The following is a 19,220-nucleotide window of genomic DNA, read 5'->3' on the forward strand; positions in this document are numbered from 1 at the left end:
AGTTCCAGGCTACTGAGAAAGATCTCTTAGGTTTCTCCCTCACTATCCTTACTCTGCGCTATAATCACAGAAGACCTATTGTGTTTCATCTGTTTGTGGGCTGCAAAGGGCATTTGCCCAATGATGGGAAGAGGAGTACTTAGCATATAGAAGGTTCCAGATAGGGGCACTTGAGGTAGAGACACTCTCAATGTATATTTTGTTAAAACCACTTCTCCTGGGAACCAACTTGGATTGTGCTGTGATGTTTCTACAGTGCTCACCCTCAAAAAGATACATTTGGAGAACTCAGTATCAATAACAGCTTTAAAATCTTATTAAATAAAACAAATAATAATAATAATAAAAAGCAGGGAGTTTTTATTTATTTATTTATTTACAGGATTTATATTCTGCCTTTCTCTCACAATGGGATTCAAGACAGGTTAACTTAATAATGCTTGGAGCCAACCCCTTAAAACCAATGATAGATCCCTTACAGACAGGCCAAAATAAAGCTGCTTCGGGTCACTTTGGAGATATGCTGTTTAAACAATGCATGTGTCCTAAGAGTCCAGAAGCTGCACCAAAACTAGTCTCCAGTCCTAAGTACTGGAGCGTGGCTTTGGAGCAGCTTCTGACCTCTTAGGACACATGCATCATTTAAACAGCATACCTGCAAAGTGACCCAAAGCAGCTTCATTTTGGCCTGTCTGTACAGGACCATAGGCCCGTTACAGACGGGCGTAAAGTACGTCCTGGGGACACACTAGGGTTAGGGAAAGTGCGTGCCTTACGCATGCACTTAACCCTAATACGTACCCAGGACGTACAAAATGGCGGTGCCCGTTCCACACGGGGGCCACTATTACGATGTCACGAATGCGCCACCTCCAAATGGGGTGGCACGGACGTGACGTCTTTGCACCGTGTGAGGGCGTATAGAATGCCCTTTCCGTGGCGCTAGAAGGAGCTCTGAAATGGAGCTCCTTCTGCGATTTGCGTCACTAGGACACCCCTTTCCAGGCTGCGGGGGAGCGGCCTTTTGCTGCTTCCTCGCGGCCTGGAAAGCGGCAGATCAGGGTCCCAGAGGCTGCCGTTCTGGCAGCTGATGCCCTGATCCGGTGGGGAAAGGAGTGCCTACAGGCCGCCCCAAAGGGGCGATCTGTAACGCACCATAGTTAACTTACTCATGACTAAATTGGATCTCCTATAAATGTGACCAAGTCTAGATACAAGCCAGTATGCCTAATAAGTCTTCACACTATTAGGTTGTGCAATCATGAAATATCATCCTAGATGTTTTTACTTGTTTAGCTACCATGATTAATTACACATAAGCATTGGTCAGGAGGAACAAAAATCCCTTCTGGTGAAGGTAAAAACAGCCTTCTGAATTGTTACTAGTTCCCAAATTCAGACCAAGTATAGACTTTTCTGTAGTTTGGTGTCTCATTATCTAATGCCCTGGATCCAGTTTGTACAAGGACTGCCAAAAACAAACAAACAAACAACCAGAAAATAAATGGTAACAGCATATGATACTGGTATATCATACAAGAGTTATTCATCTTAGTCCATATGATTTAAAATAATAATAATGGCTAGGGCATATCCATTCATTTCAGCTGGTAAAAAATTATGTTTCTGGCCCCTCTAAGCATTGAGACTATCAGATGTGGGGAACACAGAAGGTTCATCCAGTGGAACTGAGCCATTGAGGACATTAAAATGCTTAGTCTACGATACAACTCTTCCTTTTTGTCATTCTGACATTTATATGTTATTTAAGGAGGGAATCCCAATCAAGTTTTTGCAGCATATTTAATAGTAATCTCTAAAAAAAATCAACAATTTTGTAATAGAACCATCCATCTGTTTTCCATTTAATTCCAACTGGCCACCTGCATGCTGTTAACCTCTGGAAGATTATTATGATCACAATTGTAGTTGTTGTTTGTGTGGAGACTTTGTAGTGCAAGGAAAATGTTAGCAGCTAGTGACTTAGGCTGAACATTTGCTGATCACAGCTTGCTGATGGGGCTTAAGTGGTCAGTGTGAAATAGGAGTCATCCAGTGACAGTAATACTTTGCATTTAATTCTGAGACAGAAATAGAACTGGGTCAAGCAATTAGGATAAACTTCCTCCCACTCTCTGCTTGAAAATAAATGTGTGTTCTGCCTGAAAAGCAGTCCTGCATAAAATAATTTCCTATGTAAAAATAAATTACTTAGAGGCTGGCAAAGAATGTATTTATTTTTACTCTTAAGGCCAGATTTCCATGGGAAAGGCAAATTGAATTGTGCCCATCAAATCTCAGCATCATTCTTCAGACATACAAAGCCATTCTTCTGCTTTCCTGTGCTGTACAGTTCTTCAGAAGCAATTAAGATGGAATGTTACAAGTAAAGTTATAACATTCACTGAATTGGTGAATATAGATAAAATAATGATACATCAATATTTTTTTGTGTTACTGTATTGGTACATTGTGTTCTATGAGGAATGGACAAGAAGCTCCCAGAAAAAACCCAGCTGTGCTCTAGTTACGGTGAGAACTTCTCAGCAATCCCTTGTAGCTATCTTGTATCAAGTGAGTTAGCAAGAGATGTAATATTCCCATAAAATCATATTCTGTCCCCAGGGGAAACAAAAAGATGGGTGGAGTGATTTCCCCCAGCCTTGCACAGATGATGTACCTTGAAATGAGTGTTCTTTTGAAAGCCTAGTGGAGTCAAGGGATCAAAAAACCACAAAATGGCCAAGAGGTTTTGCATATTAATGCTGCATCTTAGTGAACCAGCAGGTCAACTGGCACTGACAGTGCTTCCTATATTTTGGGATTATGTTACACTGAAGAGCTGCCAAAGGGATAACTACACATTATTTTCAGTATTGTGTACACTTGCGTACCTTGCTAAATAGCAGATTTGGAAGATCCTAGTTAGGAATGGGACCATGAAGTGGTGGTGAAAGACAGAGTGTGAACCTAAACTGGAAGGGCCAGCTTGTGACTCTTCATATATTGAAGGCAGATCCCATGATAGCTTACCATTAGATAAGTTGGGCAGAGCTGCTTGTACTACAACCATGTATGAAGGGCAACAAATTATCCAACCTGACTTAAAGTTTTGTCCCCATAGTATTCTTGTCCTGGATTAGAATCTCCGCAGCTGCTGTTTTCCTTTGGATCAAAGCTTCTATCACACCAGTAGAAGTTGCCCTCCTCAACTTCTAGCAGGTCTTTGTTTGTGTGTGATTTTCTTTTAAAGTAAGACCATAGTTAGGGTGGGGAGGTTACTCCCTATTATTGTGCATAATGACAATTCCAACATGGGGGCTGCTGGTTACCATCCTTAAGGGAGAAACATATTAAAGGCATTCACACAATATATCCATGTCTGTGTCAGCCCCGTGTCTGATTTTTCAGATGGCTCAGATTATGACTTTGATTTGCTCCCTTGTGGTCTTATAAAATCACTTTTGATGTCCACATGAAGGAAGAAAAACTGCTGTCATGAAGAATGATTTATACATCTTTGGTGGGTGTTGGGAGGATAATCAAATCATAAAATTGTGGCATTGAAAGTGACTTTGAGGGCCATTTGGTCCAACCACTTGCCATGCAGGAACATGCAACAGGTAGCTACTTAATGCCTTTTTCAAATTTTTGAACAAGTGGAAGTCCACCACTATCTGATACAGCCTATCCCAAATGTAGACAGTTATTACCACCTGGAGTTTCTTCCTAATGCTCATTTTAAATCTCCTTTCTTGCAGTTTGAATCCATAGATTTGGGTTCCACACTCAAGCAGTAGGGAACAAACTTGCTCCCACTTCAATTTGATAGCTCTTCAAATATTTGAAGATAACTCTCATGTCACCTCTCAGTCTTTCCTTCTCCATACCCACTTATCTCCACCACCCCTTACAGGGCTTGATTTCCAAACCTTTACAGTTTTCTTTAGATTTTTTTTTTTTTTTTGTGGATTTTTCGGGCTATGTGGCCATGTTCTAGAAGAGTTTATTCTTGAAATTTCACCAGCGTCTGTGGCTGGCATCTTCAGAGAATGAAGATGCCAGCCACAGGTGCTGGCAAAACGTCAGGAATAAACTTTTCTAGAACATGGCCACATAGCCCGAAAAAACCACAAAAAATTATGGATGCTGGCCATGAAAGCCTTTGGCTTCACATTCTTTGGATATGTTTTTGGACCGTTACCATCTTGGGCAACCTTATCACTTGCCTTGCAGGCAGTTTCATTTTCCAGAAGGTGGAGGAGACAACAAGAGGATTGACTATTTTTATTTTTCCTAACCAACAGGAATGAATTGTTCAACAGGGTGGAAGCAGTGGGATCCTTGGTGACAGTAACCATTTCCCCCTGGAATTTCTTATACAGAAGAAAAAGGAAGCCTTTTCACATTCACAGGGATGCGGTAGCTCAAGTGGTTAAGATGTACACTCCATTGACTGCAAAATCAGCAGGTTGGCCATTTGAGGCCCAGGTGTCACATGATGGGGTGAGCTCCTATCACTAGTCCCAGCTTCTACCAACCTAGCAGTTCTAAAGCATGCAAATGCAAGTAGATAAATAGGTACCATTTCAGTGGGGACGTTCTGTACAGTCATGCTTGCCACATGATCACAGAGTAGTCTCTGACAACACTGGCTCTTTGGCTTAGTAACAGAGTTGAGCATCACCCCCTGTGGTCGGACATAACTTGACAACCTTGTCAATGGGGAATACCTTTACACCAACCCCCCCCCCCCCCCCCGTATAAGAATATGACTGACCTTTCAGTTTTTATTGTGAGCCACTTTATGTTGAAATGTATGTATATTGAAACAAACACACCGTTTCGGATTCAATCCCTGGCACTTCCAGGTTGGACTGGGAAAGATTCCTCCGGAAACCTTGGAGAGACACCAGCAGTCGCTGTACAGAATACTAAACTAGGTGGTCTGACATTAAAACATGGAATCGTAGAGTTGGAAGAGACCTCAAGAGCCATCCAGTCCAACCCCATTCTGCCATGAAGGAACTCTCAATCAAAGCATCCCCGACAGATGGCCATCCAGCCTCTGCTTAAAGACCTCTAAGGAACGAGACTCCACTACACTTGGAGGGAGTGTGTTCCACTGTCAAACAGCCCTTACTGTCAGGAAGTCCCTCCTAATGTTGAGGTGGAATCTCTTTTCTTGCAGCTTGGATCCATTGTTCCTGGTCCTGTTCTCTGGAGCAGCAGAAAACAAGCTTGTTCCTTCCTCAATATGACATCCCTTCAAATATTTAAACAAGGCTATTGTATCACCTCTTAACCTTCTCTTCTCCAGGCTAAACATCCACAGATCCCTAAGTCGTTCCTCATAGGACATGGTTTCCAGACCCTTCACCATTTGTGTCGCCTTCCTTTGGACATGCTCCAGTTTCTCAATGTCCTTTTTGAATGTGGTGCCCAGAACTGGACACAATATTCCAGGCGGGGTCTGGCCAAAGCGAATACAGTGGCACTATTATTTCTCTTGATCTAGACACTATACCTTTATTGATGCAGCCTAAAATTGCATTGGCCTTTTTAGCTGCCACATCACACTGTTGACTCATGTTCAACTTGTGGTCTACATGGACTCCCAGATTCCTTTCACATGCAGTTTCATTCAGCCAGGTGTCCCCCATTCTGTATCTGTGCATTTTATTTTTCTGCCCTAAGTGCAGTACCTTACATTTCTCTGTGTTGAAATTCATTTTGTTAGCTTTGGACCAGCTTTCTAGTCTATTCAGGTCGTTTTGAATTTTGATCCTGTCCTCTGGAGTATTAGCTGTTCTAATTTGGTGTCATCTGGAAATTATTTCAAAATGAATATATTAAGATGTTTTTAAGGCAGATATATAGCAAGATGTGTAAATACTGACTATTAAGTTGCTCTGTTGTTTAGGGTAATTGTTTATCTCCAGAAATAGACCATAGGAAGCTCACTACAGTATGACTGTTGGTGTGTGTATGTGTGTTGGGGAGGGGGGAAGGAACCATGGCTTCCTCTTATTTCAACACTGTTATGGTGAATTGTTAAGCTGTCCCTTTGCATTACCCTGGAAAGAATTTGGCATTTGGCTAGGCTTGCTCCCTGAACCTTTAAAGCAGGGAATGCTGAGCCCTAACCATTTCACCCCTTGCTTGTTCCTTTGGAGAATTTCTGGTAGTGGCTTCTCCAGCCCCGTTTCCCATCTTAAAATGGACACTGCATGGTTAGAACCTCTGACAATGTGTCCTGCTGCCTGAAACACACTGCGTCTCTCACAGACCTCTGATGTAGTCCTACACGCAATATGACTTAACATATTCCATTGACATCCCATTAACTATGTGTGCATTGCACTGATTCTTAAGCTTTGTTATGTGTAATAGTCTGCAAAAGTTGCAGGTATGCACATGTATACAAAAACTGCAGAAGTGTGTGCATATGAATGTGTAGGTATGGGCTTGTGGTGGTGATCACAGTTTGCCCAGGTATTGTGGACATGTTCATGATTGTATGCGTAGGGTGGATTCATGGCATTTAATTCTTACTGTGTTAATAAAGTAATAGTACTTCATATGACTAGTTAGAATAGCAATATCAGGGACTTATTAAAATGACTGAGTATTCATTGTTAGTTAGACTACCTCACTATATTGGAAACATAAAATATTCTGCATCAAGCATAAACTCTACATTTCCCCCTTTCATCCTTAATTTGATTATGAACTATTACTATGCCTTCCCATAAAATATGAAAGTTTTACATTTTGATGGTTTCTCAAATGCTGGTTTTACTTTCTGCACAAATACTGCACATCCTTTCAGTATAATTATGTAGCAGCCATTTCGGGTTAATTATTGTCATTAACAATATGAGTCCTATGAGGGAATATCAATTAAAATATACACAGCTGAACTTTCAAATGAGTAAATAATTTAGTTTTTCGGAATGACTGAAAACAGCAGGGTAACAGTCAAAAGGGGAACGATTATTTTAATGCTTATTTGACAAATGAGTAATTTTTACAGCAAATTAGTTTCTTATCATAGCACCCCTACTGGTAACACTGGGAAAGCTGTTAACATGAGGTTTTTAAAAAATAAAAGCTGATAAGTTATGCACGTGAAGTTAAGGAAGTAATTTGTATGAAGGAAAGGTGATTACGACACGCATTGTTAGTTGAAAGAATGTTGCTACTGGGATCTAATTAGGGATATAAATCACTGAAAATTGTGTATGTGTGTGTGTGTGTGTATGTGTGTGTGTCTATATATATATATATATATATATATATGGATTGATACATTAAAGACAATAGCAGAATTCTCCACGAGTATTTTAGTTTAAATAGCTTTTCAAAAATAGTCCTCATCTGTTTTCTTTTTTGAATCCCTGAAGCAAAGTATTCTCCTGCTAGAAAGCAGTTTCAGGGTATAATTGCTAGTAACAAGACTCACTAAAAATAACAGCAAGCTAATGGAGTGGCCACTGGTTGGATAGAAGCTGGAAATTCCATTCCTCCACCCATGCAGGACAAAAGCTGAACACAAGGTGGGTCTTTTGGTCCTACCTGCTTAGGACAGGTTTTAACTTGCAGCTGCTTTGCTTAGATTGCCTTTCATTGTTTATTCAAATTTTCAGTTAAGAAAGAAAGAGGAAAATTGGCTGACAGAAACCATTACAGTTTCTTTCTCCAGCATAAATTCTATCCCAGTCTGACAGCCTTGCCCCCTTTGACATATAGTTTAGATTGCCAAAAGATAAATAAATGCTCTCCAGCACACAGTGGTAGTGGAGCTATAGTAGTAGTTTGTTTTCCCTCTAACTGGGTACAGTATTTAAATGGATGTAAACTCTATGGCCTAAATCCAGTTGTTAGTCCTGAGTAGAGCAGATCCACTGGATCATTATCCTTGAATACTGCTGAAGGAGCTCTTGGGCTGGACCCATTCATTTTATTTTTTTCATTTGTTAGCCATGTTTCCATTCTGATCTTCCACAAATGTCATCTAGGTGGTATACAACAAAACAGATGAGAAGATAATCACAAAAAGTATAAAAATCAATAACTAAACTATGTTAAACAGCATTAAAACAAGTGTGCAGAGAGATCTTGCTGCACTTTTGAGACTCACTAAAGGTTAGTCTCAAAGGTGCTACAAGATTTCTCTATGTACTGGCTATATCTTTGAATTCTAGCATTAAAACAACTTTACAACCACTCAAGGCTGCTTATAACACTGCAAGAGTTTTAAAATTGAGAGAGAGATAGCGTGTGTGTTTGTGTGTTAGCAAAAGTGGCATGCTTCCTAAAGTGCTGGACCTGACCAAGACTGAAGGAATGCAAATTTATATCCCCACTACTGGGACCCAAAATTTGTCTCGTGTCTAAATGAAGACAAAGTAGGCAGCTTCTAAGTTGAGGGCATTACAGAACTGGGTGCCTACCAGTGAAAAGACCAAATAACCACCTTCCATACCTCAGTATGTGACAGCATTTGAGACAGGGCTTCTAAGGATGCTCAGGAATATAGGAAAATATACTGTGGCCTCAGATTGTGCAGAGCTTTTTAAATAGCCACTACTGCTTTGATTTGGCCCCAGAAACACACTGGAAGCCGATACAAATGAAGCAGCACTGGCACAATAGAATCATAATCCCAGGTTCCAATAAGTAAACTCTTTTATGAAAGCAGCAGATGGGAAAATACTGCCTGTCTTCATACCCACATGCTTTTGTGTAGTGCAGCTCAGTGTAAAGCACAAAGTCAGTGCATGTAGAAGCAGTGGTGTCCCTAGGGTTGGTGTCACCCTGTGTGGAAACTCATGGTGTCATCCACTCATTGACCTTCTCCCATACCACATTATACAGAATCCTTAGTAATGTTTTAGTAATGTTTTTTGTAGTGATGTGATTCACAAAATGTAATCCTCGTACATCATTGGATGTGATGGTAATAGTTGTAACAGAAACAACTATCAAAATTAAAACTATATCTTTCGTTTTTGGTTACTTTTTTATTGATGGGTGACAACTTTATACTCCTAGATATTGCTAGATTGTGTATACTTAGGAACTCAACATTAGAAGAGAGCAGACAGCAAAATTAAAACTATGTTTTTAAATAGCAATATCATACCCACAGCCTAAATATATTTACATGCATATAGTTTCATGTAGTCAAAGTGAACATTTGGTAAGATGTGGTGTTTTTCAAGAAAGTTTAAAAAGAATAAGATTTTTTTTTTAAAAAAAGTTTAAAATATTTTAAAATTTTAAAATTAATTTTAAAAAACCTGGGGTCCTTCCTTTCTCTTCCCACTGAGCCTCACTCCACTCACACCATCTCTTCAGCATTTTAATAGATGTAGTTGAATGCTACAGTCCATTTCTGCCAAAAGGCAGATGTTTGGGGAGCAGCAGTGTCACCTCCTCTTTAGGGTGTCCCTTGCTGTGGTCCGCACCTGCTAGTGACACACCTGTGTCATGAACTGTGTTGCGAACTACAAGAAAGAATCAAGCGTATACTACTTCCAAAAAGACTATGGAAGTTGGGGACTGGGCACCTTTTTGACCTGTCTCCGATTAATTCAGTTTCAAATTAGTGTATGCTAGAGGAAAACAATCTGGCTGCTATTTTACAGCTATGAAAGTAAAGAATGGGAAAGAGTTGATGTATTCTGGCAAAGATAAATTCTAATGCTGAAAGCAACAGAAACATCTTTGTGCCTCAACCTTTCTCCAAGTGACTTCATCATATTTCACCATGCAGGAAATATAGGTAGTATACATTTTCTCTGTCATCTGGGCCCACCACACCCTTGTGTAAACTGTACATTTTAGCCTTCTAAATTCTCATGCACACACATCATACTGGAAATATTCTTACAACACCCTGTTTAATACTTTGCCATCTAAAGGCTCTAATAAATTAAGCTGACTACTAGAAAAACAAGGCAGTGGAAAGTAAACATCACCAAAACATTAGTTTCATGGAATCTTTTCTTACATGGTTTAGAGTAGGAGAAGATACTACAATATTTAGAGCAGGTAAGCCTTCTCAGGATCTCTGTGAAGGACAGCAATGTATGTCTGGATTAACCCAAGTACAGCTGAGACTTGGTTGTGTTACAGCATTTTTATGTTCAAGTAAAATCTGGTCTGTTCTTTGTTAGCACATGATGCCCAGTGAATTACCCAACAAATTGGGTGGCTCTGAATAAGGCATGCCTAATGTGGGAAATGATTTATATCCCTTTACTCTGCCCATACAAATCCTCACCCCTTGTGAGTGGTTGAGATACATTTTACTTAAACTTCAACTTATGTTAATGCTAGAGTTTGGAAACATTACTTTTTTTGAATTGCCTGGCAAGCATGGCAATTGATATATAGACTTCACACTGGTACATCATACTGGAAACAAAAAGAAAACTTCATGTTAGGCTCTGCTTGTCTATCACATTCTGATACGGTCTTATTATTTATGACCTTTTGAGACAGCTTTCAGAAAACAGATCAACTTTTCCCGCTGGGTTTTTCTTTTAGCTGGAAGCACTGTTGGGGAACAGGACTGGGAGAACATGTAGTCCCTGAGGTGTTGTTGGAGTGCAACTCCCATCAACCACTGGTATAATCAGCAGTGAGAGATGATGGAAACTGCAGTCCAACAATAACTTGAGGCCATACATCCCCAGACCTGTCTTATTTTATTGCCCTATGAAATGTAGTATTGATCTGGATGTGAAACAGTAATGTAACAATCAAAATACTTTACCTAAATAGAGAAAGTTTGAAATAGCAGGCAACTTTGTCAGTCAAGCTAAAATCAGGTGCTTTCTCAGAGAGTGTCAGGCTACCAAGTGCAAGAAATAACTTTTTGATACACCCCAGCTTGAATGGGGATTGCACATGCTTCAAATCTCATTTTATATCCAGAAGCCAGAAGAACTTCTGTGAATGCTGATGCTCAGAACTCTAGTATATCTGCAAATTACAAATTAGAAAGATAACAACACAGTGGCAAAAAATTTATCTAACAAGAGGGTACTCCACTAAACATTTGATATTTACCCACATTGTTTGGGATAACTGCACCTTAAATATTGTGCAATTATAATCAATTATAAGGGGTACTCAATAGTCTGAAACACATGGGCCAAAAAAAAGCGGATTTGGCCACTTTGGAGGTGTGCTGTTTGTATGATGCATGCCTCCAGCATGGCTAGAAGCTTTAGACCAGAGCCAAAAGGAGCTGGGATAATCTGGTTCCTGACAGCACAGGTTGGGCCCTGCGGCCATGGCATGCTTTCAGAGTGGGCCATACGGTTACCATGGACCTGATCTGCTTGCAGCTGGAGCAGCCTTGGGCCATGCTTTCCCAGCCATTTGTTTCACCCCAACAAGACTCTTCCAGCAAGAGGGGAGAAAACCTTCTAATCTGTCTTGCATACTATGTATGGTTTTCTTTTGTTTGTATCTGTTTCTCTGTATTTAGAATTTTCAGCCAGTGTGATCCAACAGATTCAGCCGTTTCCCACAGCTTCGTTCAGAGGCCTCTGAAGACACACCTACTGTTTTGGCTGGGCCATGTAATTGGATACAAGACTGGACCTTCTATTTTGGTCCCCAAGGCAAAGGACAAACACTCCCTACCACTCCATTTTCACGTACAGAAGTGGGTAGTATAACAGATGATTTTTGTTTTAAACCTGGCAACAAGACAATGTCTTACACTGCACCAAAGGACAGGAGATTAGATTAGTGGGTGTATGGGAGGTACTTAGAAAATAAGGGCACCTGGCAGTACATCTATGGGGCTGTAAATGCTGGCCCCATTTACTAGCTAAGGCCCAGTACATACTGGCCCCAAAGGATGCCCTTGTCACATGCTAGGGGTGCCCCGCCCTCGTGCCCTTCGCCCTTTGCACGTGACGAGGGTGTCCTCACTGTGTGGTGTTGTGCAGTGGACCAAAAAGGAGCCGCTTGTTAGCAGTCCTTTTTTTCACATAGCAGCGCCATGCAATTTGGTTGCTGCAGTGCTGCTATGCAGCAACAAGAAGCAGCTCCCAGCCACCTCTTCCTGGCACTCAGTACCATGCCTAAGGCTGTTGTTTCATTTTGCCTATACTCTAAAACTGTCACAGTTTGGCAGGGACAGATGCATTTAATCCTCTGCTGTCCCATTTTTTTTACCAGCTTTTAAATGTCCCTATTTCTGTGTCCTCTTCCCACTTTTGTCAGCTTACTTCAGTTGCTGCAAATTTCTTTTGCACTCAATTAATTCAGCAGTACAGGGAGAGCAGAAGAGGGGACAGAGTTTTGCTCTTTCCTGTTGTCTCAGGCAAAAGCAAACTACTCCTACCTTTTCTGTTCTTCCTCCTTAATAACTTTTACCATCTTGAACACACTCTGGAGATTATCGCACTCCTTTAAACTGACTTATCCATGATGGGATAAAGTTGAATTTAAATTTAAGAATGGGTGTTATCACACTCAGCTAGGGCTGGGTAAGTGGAATCTGTCTGAGCCCAGCCACACTTATCCAGATGATTTTCAAAAATGTCAAGCTCCCTTTTTTGAAAAGCCACTAGCTAAGCATGGCTGGGGTTCGGGATGCAGATGGGTTGTACTTGCCCAGCCCTGGTTGAGTGCAATAACACCTGCTTTTCAATTTAAATTCTACTTTATCCCATCGGGGATAAGTCAGTTTAAAAGGAGTGCAATAATCGCTTCTGATACTGCTTGGACATATGTTTCCCAGTTTTCATCTGTGAATTGTTGGAGGGTATGTTTGCCTAATAGTAGAGCGAACCACAATTGGATGGAAGTCTTGAATACAAGACTAGTATTTGTGTTACTTGCCATGATAGGATCACTGTAGTTGAAGAAAACAGTCATCCTGTGGACACCTAATATTCACATGTTTAATTCTAGTAATTATGTAGCAAATGGTTTTAGTAAGTCTAGGTCTGTATTGTAATATGAGTCCTGAAGACTGATTTGTCTTTTTCCAAGAAAGATACTTTCTTTTTCTTTTCCTTTTCCTTTTTTCCTTTCTTTTTGCTGCTTAATATTGTAGTGGGAAGGTGAGTTAGCTTTTGTCCCACTGTGGTATTTAAACCATACTAAGCTGACCTGTGTTCTCATAAACACTTCGCAGAAAAAACAAAGGGTTTGCATTTATAGCTCTCCAGATGTCAGGGAAATGAATATAAAAGTGCAGATGCTGTACAGTCAAGGAAATGGTTCAGATATATGCAGCCGAGTGTCTACTTTTTATGGCTAAGGAATATAAAGAAGTGACAAGGTGGGAGGGGATATTTATGCAAAGATTCCCTACTTCTTTGGCTCTCGGATGTGTAACTTAAGAAGAAGTCAGACCTAATGTGATTTGTGAAAATAGTCCTAGTGAAAAGGAGGAAAACTGCCCACAGCTAACACTGTTGTGCTAATATCACTACTGTAACTTAACAGTTAAGAGCCTAAAGCACTAGTCTAGAGTACTGAAACAGACGCTGAATGCAGAGATGCGAATATCTTCTTGCAGATCCTTTGCATGGCTGGCTGTGCACATAACCTTCATTCCAGACATCTTTGGCAACAACACAGAGTCACATACTATTCAGAGCGGCATGTTGCTGTCTTTGCACATACATTTTAAAAGCGAACATCATAGGAAGAGTTATCTGTCGATCACATGAGGCAATGAAATGACCCTTTGGGTCAGATATGCTTAGTTGCAACCTGTGAATTAACCTGTGCTTCTGAGCTAGATCAGATATACATTTGGTAGCTGATATGGTCAACTGCATTTGAAGGAGACTCCCCACTGATTGTTGCTTCAAGTCTTGCCTACTCACTCTGGAAAATATATCGTTTGCTATGTTTTCTTCACTGCTGTATACATTAGAGTAAGTATCTGGTTGAATAGGAGAACTGGCAGCTTATATTCAGACAAGAATACAGTATATTCTTAATTCATGTTCAAAAGTGTTTTTGCATGAGATATGGAAATAGCAGAGAGGATGTGTATATTTACTTATTCCATACATGTACACATGTTGGCCAGGATATTACTTCAAATAGAAAGAATATAATACTGCCCGTACAATTGCATGTTCCTGCCTCAGTAGCTGGCACATCCCGAGTGGAAACCCTGGTGCTGGTGCTAGTGCTGCCTACTGGTAGGGGAAGTCAATTCAGACAAAGAAAAAGCAGCTGGTATCAACTGGGGATGGGGGAGAAACTGATAATGAAGATGCTCACAAATATCATCTGAACACAAGGGGGTAAGCAGCAACAGCAGTCTGTCTCAGGGTTTGGCAGTTTCTGGAGCTGGTTTTTGGATGGAACTCAAAGTGCTGGAGAATAATGCTCATATGTCACTAACAGAGTGCTACCAATTGACTGCATAGTTTCCCTTGCATGGACAACTCACTTTGGAAAATATACATTTCTCCTTCCCTGTCCCTTTCACAGTAGACTCAGACATCACAGTTCTGATTTTTTTTTTGAGGATGTCCCAAGCAACTTCTGATGCATGTCAAAATACACATTTATTCATGATCTCTCATGCACATGTACATATGAACACTCATACATGTATGCATGGTTGTATGTATGCACACTCAGGCCTCTTCCATTGGCCAAAGGATCACAAGGAGGCTACATTCACTGCCTCTCAGAGGGGAAAAAATATCTGCAAATGCAGAACAGCATAGTCTGCATATTGCATATTTTCTGATACCCGTTCTTTCCTGTTTTCTGATCCCAAATGAGCTTTGTACTTTGACTGGTGATTGATAAGCTGATTTGCCTCAGAAGTCATACATGCATACAATTTCTCTATGCTGGTGGACATCCAGAATGCTTGCCTTGTGCCATATATTTTTCACATAGGTAGCTAACCACGTGAATCTATAGGTTGCAAGGGATACAGGAGTTTTCATTTTGACATCATTACCAAATTCCCAGGCGCAAATCTAGCCTGCCAGCTGTGCCCGTTTCTTGAAATGTCAGATTTGGCTACGCTCATACATACTTTGATTATATCCTGTTCGCACTACTGTAAAACAATATATGTGATCTGCCTTTGGAAACCATGCAGAAATTCCAGCAGGTCCATAATGCTGTGACCAGGTTGCTGACAAGAGGAGGTTATACAGATCATATTACTACCACTGCTAGAACAACTCCACTGGCTGCCAACCCATTTCTGGACAGAATTCAAAGAGCTGGTCAAGATGTTTAAAGCCCTATATGTCTTGGGTCCAGACGATTTGAAAAACCATATCTCCCTATATGAGCCTACCCATGTGCTAAAATCTTCAGGGGAAGGCTTTCTCTTCATCCCATTGCCATCCCAGGCACACCAGCAGGAGCTCTGGTGGCACCGTGGTTAAATGCCTGTACTGCAGCCACTCACTCAGAAACCACAAGGTTGTGAGTTCAATACCAGTCAGAGGCTCAGGGTCAACTCAGCCTAACATCCTTGCTAAAATGAGTACCCAGCTTGTTGGGGGCAATTGGCTTACACATTGCAAACCGCTTAAGTGTTTGCAGTGGTATAGAAATGTACTTGCTATCTGGTGAGAAAACAAGTAGCTTCTTCCAAATTGTGGATTCTCTTCCCTGGGAAGTCCAACTGGAAATTTCCTGCTGTCTTTTTGCTAGCAGATGAAAGACGTTTTTATTTAAGATTTTTATTTGTAATGTTGTGTGACCGGCATCTTTTAATAGAGGGGGCCATGGCCCTGATCTGGCCTCTGGAGAGTGCAAAAAGGAGCCACAAAAAGTGTCTCCTTTTTGCACCATACAAGGGGTGCCATAGGTGTGGCGATGTGGCTTTATGATGCCCCTTCGATGTTACATCATGTGGATGCAGCATTGGAGGGGCGTCATCATGGCACGTGCTGTGTGGACCAACATGCCCCAAAATGGCACCATGGGGTGGCGTTAGGGCATCCAGCGTGCGGATGCTGTGCCCCAACTCCGCCCACAGACCAGCACAAAGTGTCGGTCTGTTTCAGGCCATAGTATTTTTATTTTTTAATATTTTAATGTTGTTTTAACTTGTTTTAATGCTGTGTTTAACTTGCATTTCTTAAGTAGAAATTTAGTTTGTTTTTTTAACTTCTGCATTAATAGTTTTTAAAAATGTATTGTGCTTTTTAAATGTTGTATGCCACCTTGGTGGGAATAAAATAAAATAAAATCAGTCTCAGAACTGGAACAGAATAATATTGTGACATTTGTCTTTATCAAAAATTTAAAAGGCAGTTTTCTGGACAGAAAAAGTTGTACCATCTTTTGTATGTTGAGAGAGAGTGCACATGGAAGATTTGTATCAGTGAGAAAATGTACCAAGGGAGGATTCTGTGATCTTTTTCTATTAGCCATGCTGGCTTGGGCTAATGGGAGCTAAAATATTATTTGTTTGTTTCATCTGGAAGCCGCCTTTCTCCCAGAAAGGACTCAAGGTGGCTCACAGATATAAAACATCAGAAAGGTACTAGAACGAAGAAGAGCAGCATAATGGTGGCACAAAAATCATCTTGGCTTTGACTAACAGCAGTTATTTGATTACTGCTGTTGTGTTCTTCATTCATAACGGAAGAGACAAAATATTCTCTGCATGGTTTTTATGTTGAATCTTGATATGCACATCTCATTTGTTCATCTAGGGATGGACCATTAGTAGCCTTCTAGAGGTTGCTGGATTGCTTTTGCCTGTAATTCTAGCTACCAAAGCCATTGGTGAGGGCTCATGTGAACTGTAGTTCAGCAATTTCTGAAGGGCCACAAATTGGCTACTCCTGCACTGGGCACTGGGCTGTGGCTAGCTGAGCATTTAAACAGATTTGCTGTCTACCCATCTCAAAAATTAGGACTGCATAAGACCAGGGTGGGAATACCTGTTCAGCTATGGAAACCCACTTAGTGAGCTTGAGCAAGCCATATCCTTGCAATGGCAAACATCCTCTGAAGACATCTTGCAAAGAAAACCCTAATGCAAATAGGATCATCATAAGCTGGAGTTGACTTGAAGGCACCTTGGAGCAAGAAAACAATATGCTACCTTGACCCTTTCCTATCCCTAAGCAGCAAGTCTTACTTTGTATTAAAAAGTCTCACACTGTTCCAAAAAATGTATGGGCTCATTCTGGTGTGAATCTGCATTGCATTAAAAATGCAAAGTTGAAGGCCAGCCATTAAGACCTTCTCTCTGCCCAGGACTGGAGTTTCATCTCAATAAAGCATTCTTGAATGTGATACTTAGGAATAGATGCAGGCAGGCACAGTACAACTCTATTAAGATGAAACTATTATTCTGCAACCAATTTTACCATGAATGTTGAGAATGGTAGTGGTGTTCAGATGTCATTGGTTCTTCCATTTGTAGCCCTCTAATGCCTTCCAAGTTAGAAAATCTGCTTGGCAGCAGCAAGGACTGGGTTTAAGAATAGGACATTCTCAGCAGGCTCTGTGACCTCACTAAATGTGCTGCAAGTAGCAGTAGGTCGAACACATCCGCAATAGCTGAGATGGTGGTGAGAACTGAATATTTGCTGGCTTGTAAGCAATGTGGACCATCATGCCCTCCTTCCCCATCAGCTGGCCAGGGCTGGATTGAATCTGTAAATCAAGATGAAAGCAGGGAAGTGACAGACTGGAATTAGCAAGAGCTCAGCCTTCCAGTGGCTACAGCTGCTATCTATATCTCCTGTATGCTTTTAATGCAGTCATGACATAGTATTTAGGTGATGAGTTAGAATATTTAGGCTGGCCTGGCCTGGTCTCTGCTGCTTATATATGAGTTCAGTTATATATCATTAGATTTATAAGCAGCTGCTGAAACTAGCAGGTTTGGCAAGGTAGGGAAGCCAAAAAGCTGCATCCGTCCAGTTGTAAATCTGTGCATTTAAAGCTCTTTCACCAGTTTTCAGAGTGCACAGATTTCAAAGTGTACAAAAAGCCATCTTTTTGCTGTATGTTCGGGGTAGATATGGCTTGTTTGATGCAATACACAGAAGAGTTATATAAAAGCGATGACAGCATGAAGGACACATGGAGTGAAGAGCCATATGAAGATGAACCCCAAATTCTAAAAACTGAGGTGGAAGCTGCAATAAGAGAAATGGGAGAAAGAAAAAAAACAAGTCTCCAGGAACAGATGATATTCCAGTCAAACTGCTGCAATCCATATTGACAGAGTCAACTCTAGTGCTAACCAACATATGTCAACAGATATGGAAAATGAAATGATGGCCAACAGATTGAAAATGATCAGTATACATCCCCATCCCCCCCCCCCCCCCAAAGGAGACACAAGAGTTTATAGGACCATAGCATTGATCTCACACGCAAGCAAAATTACGCTCAAAATTCTGCAACATAGGCTCCAACTCCATAGGCTCCATGGAAAGAGAAATCTCATAGGTCCAAGGAGAGTTCAGGAAAGGAAGAGGCACTGGTGACCACATTTCCAACACACGGTGGCTAATGGAGCAAACCAAGGAATTTCTTTACAAAATCAGCATGTGTGTTATAGACTATAGCAAAATCTTTGACTGCAAAGATCATGAAAAGTTATGGAATGCCATTAAAGACACTGAAGTGCCAACACGTCTGATAGTCCTGATGAGGAATCTGTACTTAGGACAAGAGGCTATTGTCAGAACAGAACACGGAGAAACAGAATGGTTCTCAATTGGCAGAGGGGTCAGACAAAGTTGCATCTTATCACCCTGCCTACATATTTTCCTACATATTGTAGGCAAAGCAGACTTGGACAAAGAAGAAGGAGGAGTGAAAATAGGAGGGAGGAATATCAACAATCTGAAATATGCTGATGACACCATAGTACTAGTAGACAGCTTCACAGACCTTGAACACCTACTAAGGAAGATCAAAGAAGAAAGTGTAAAGTCATGCTTAGTGTTGAATATATATAAAAAATAATGTCCATGGAGAACTTACATAAATTCAAACTAGACCATGAGGAAATAGAAGTAATAAAAGAATTCTTATATCTGGGACCAAACACTGAAAGAGCTGGGACTGCAGTCAAGAGATCATAAGAAGACTAAGAATGGGGATGACAGCTATGAAAGAATTAGAAAAGATCCTGAAATGCAAAGATATACAATCAGAATCATACAAGCCATTGTATTCCCTGTTACCATGTATGAATGTGAGAGCTGGACAGT

Source organism: Sceloporus occidentalis, unplaced genomic scaffold (assembly GCF_023333645.1).
Source record: "Sceloporus occidentalis isolate IW3139 unplaced genomic scaffold, rSceOcc1.0.p SCAF_4, whole genome shotgun sequence".
NCBI lineage: Eukaryota > Metazoa > Chordata > Lepidosauria > Squamata > Phrynosomatidae > Sceloporus > Sceloporus occidentalis.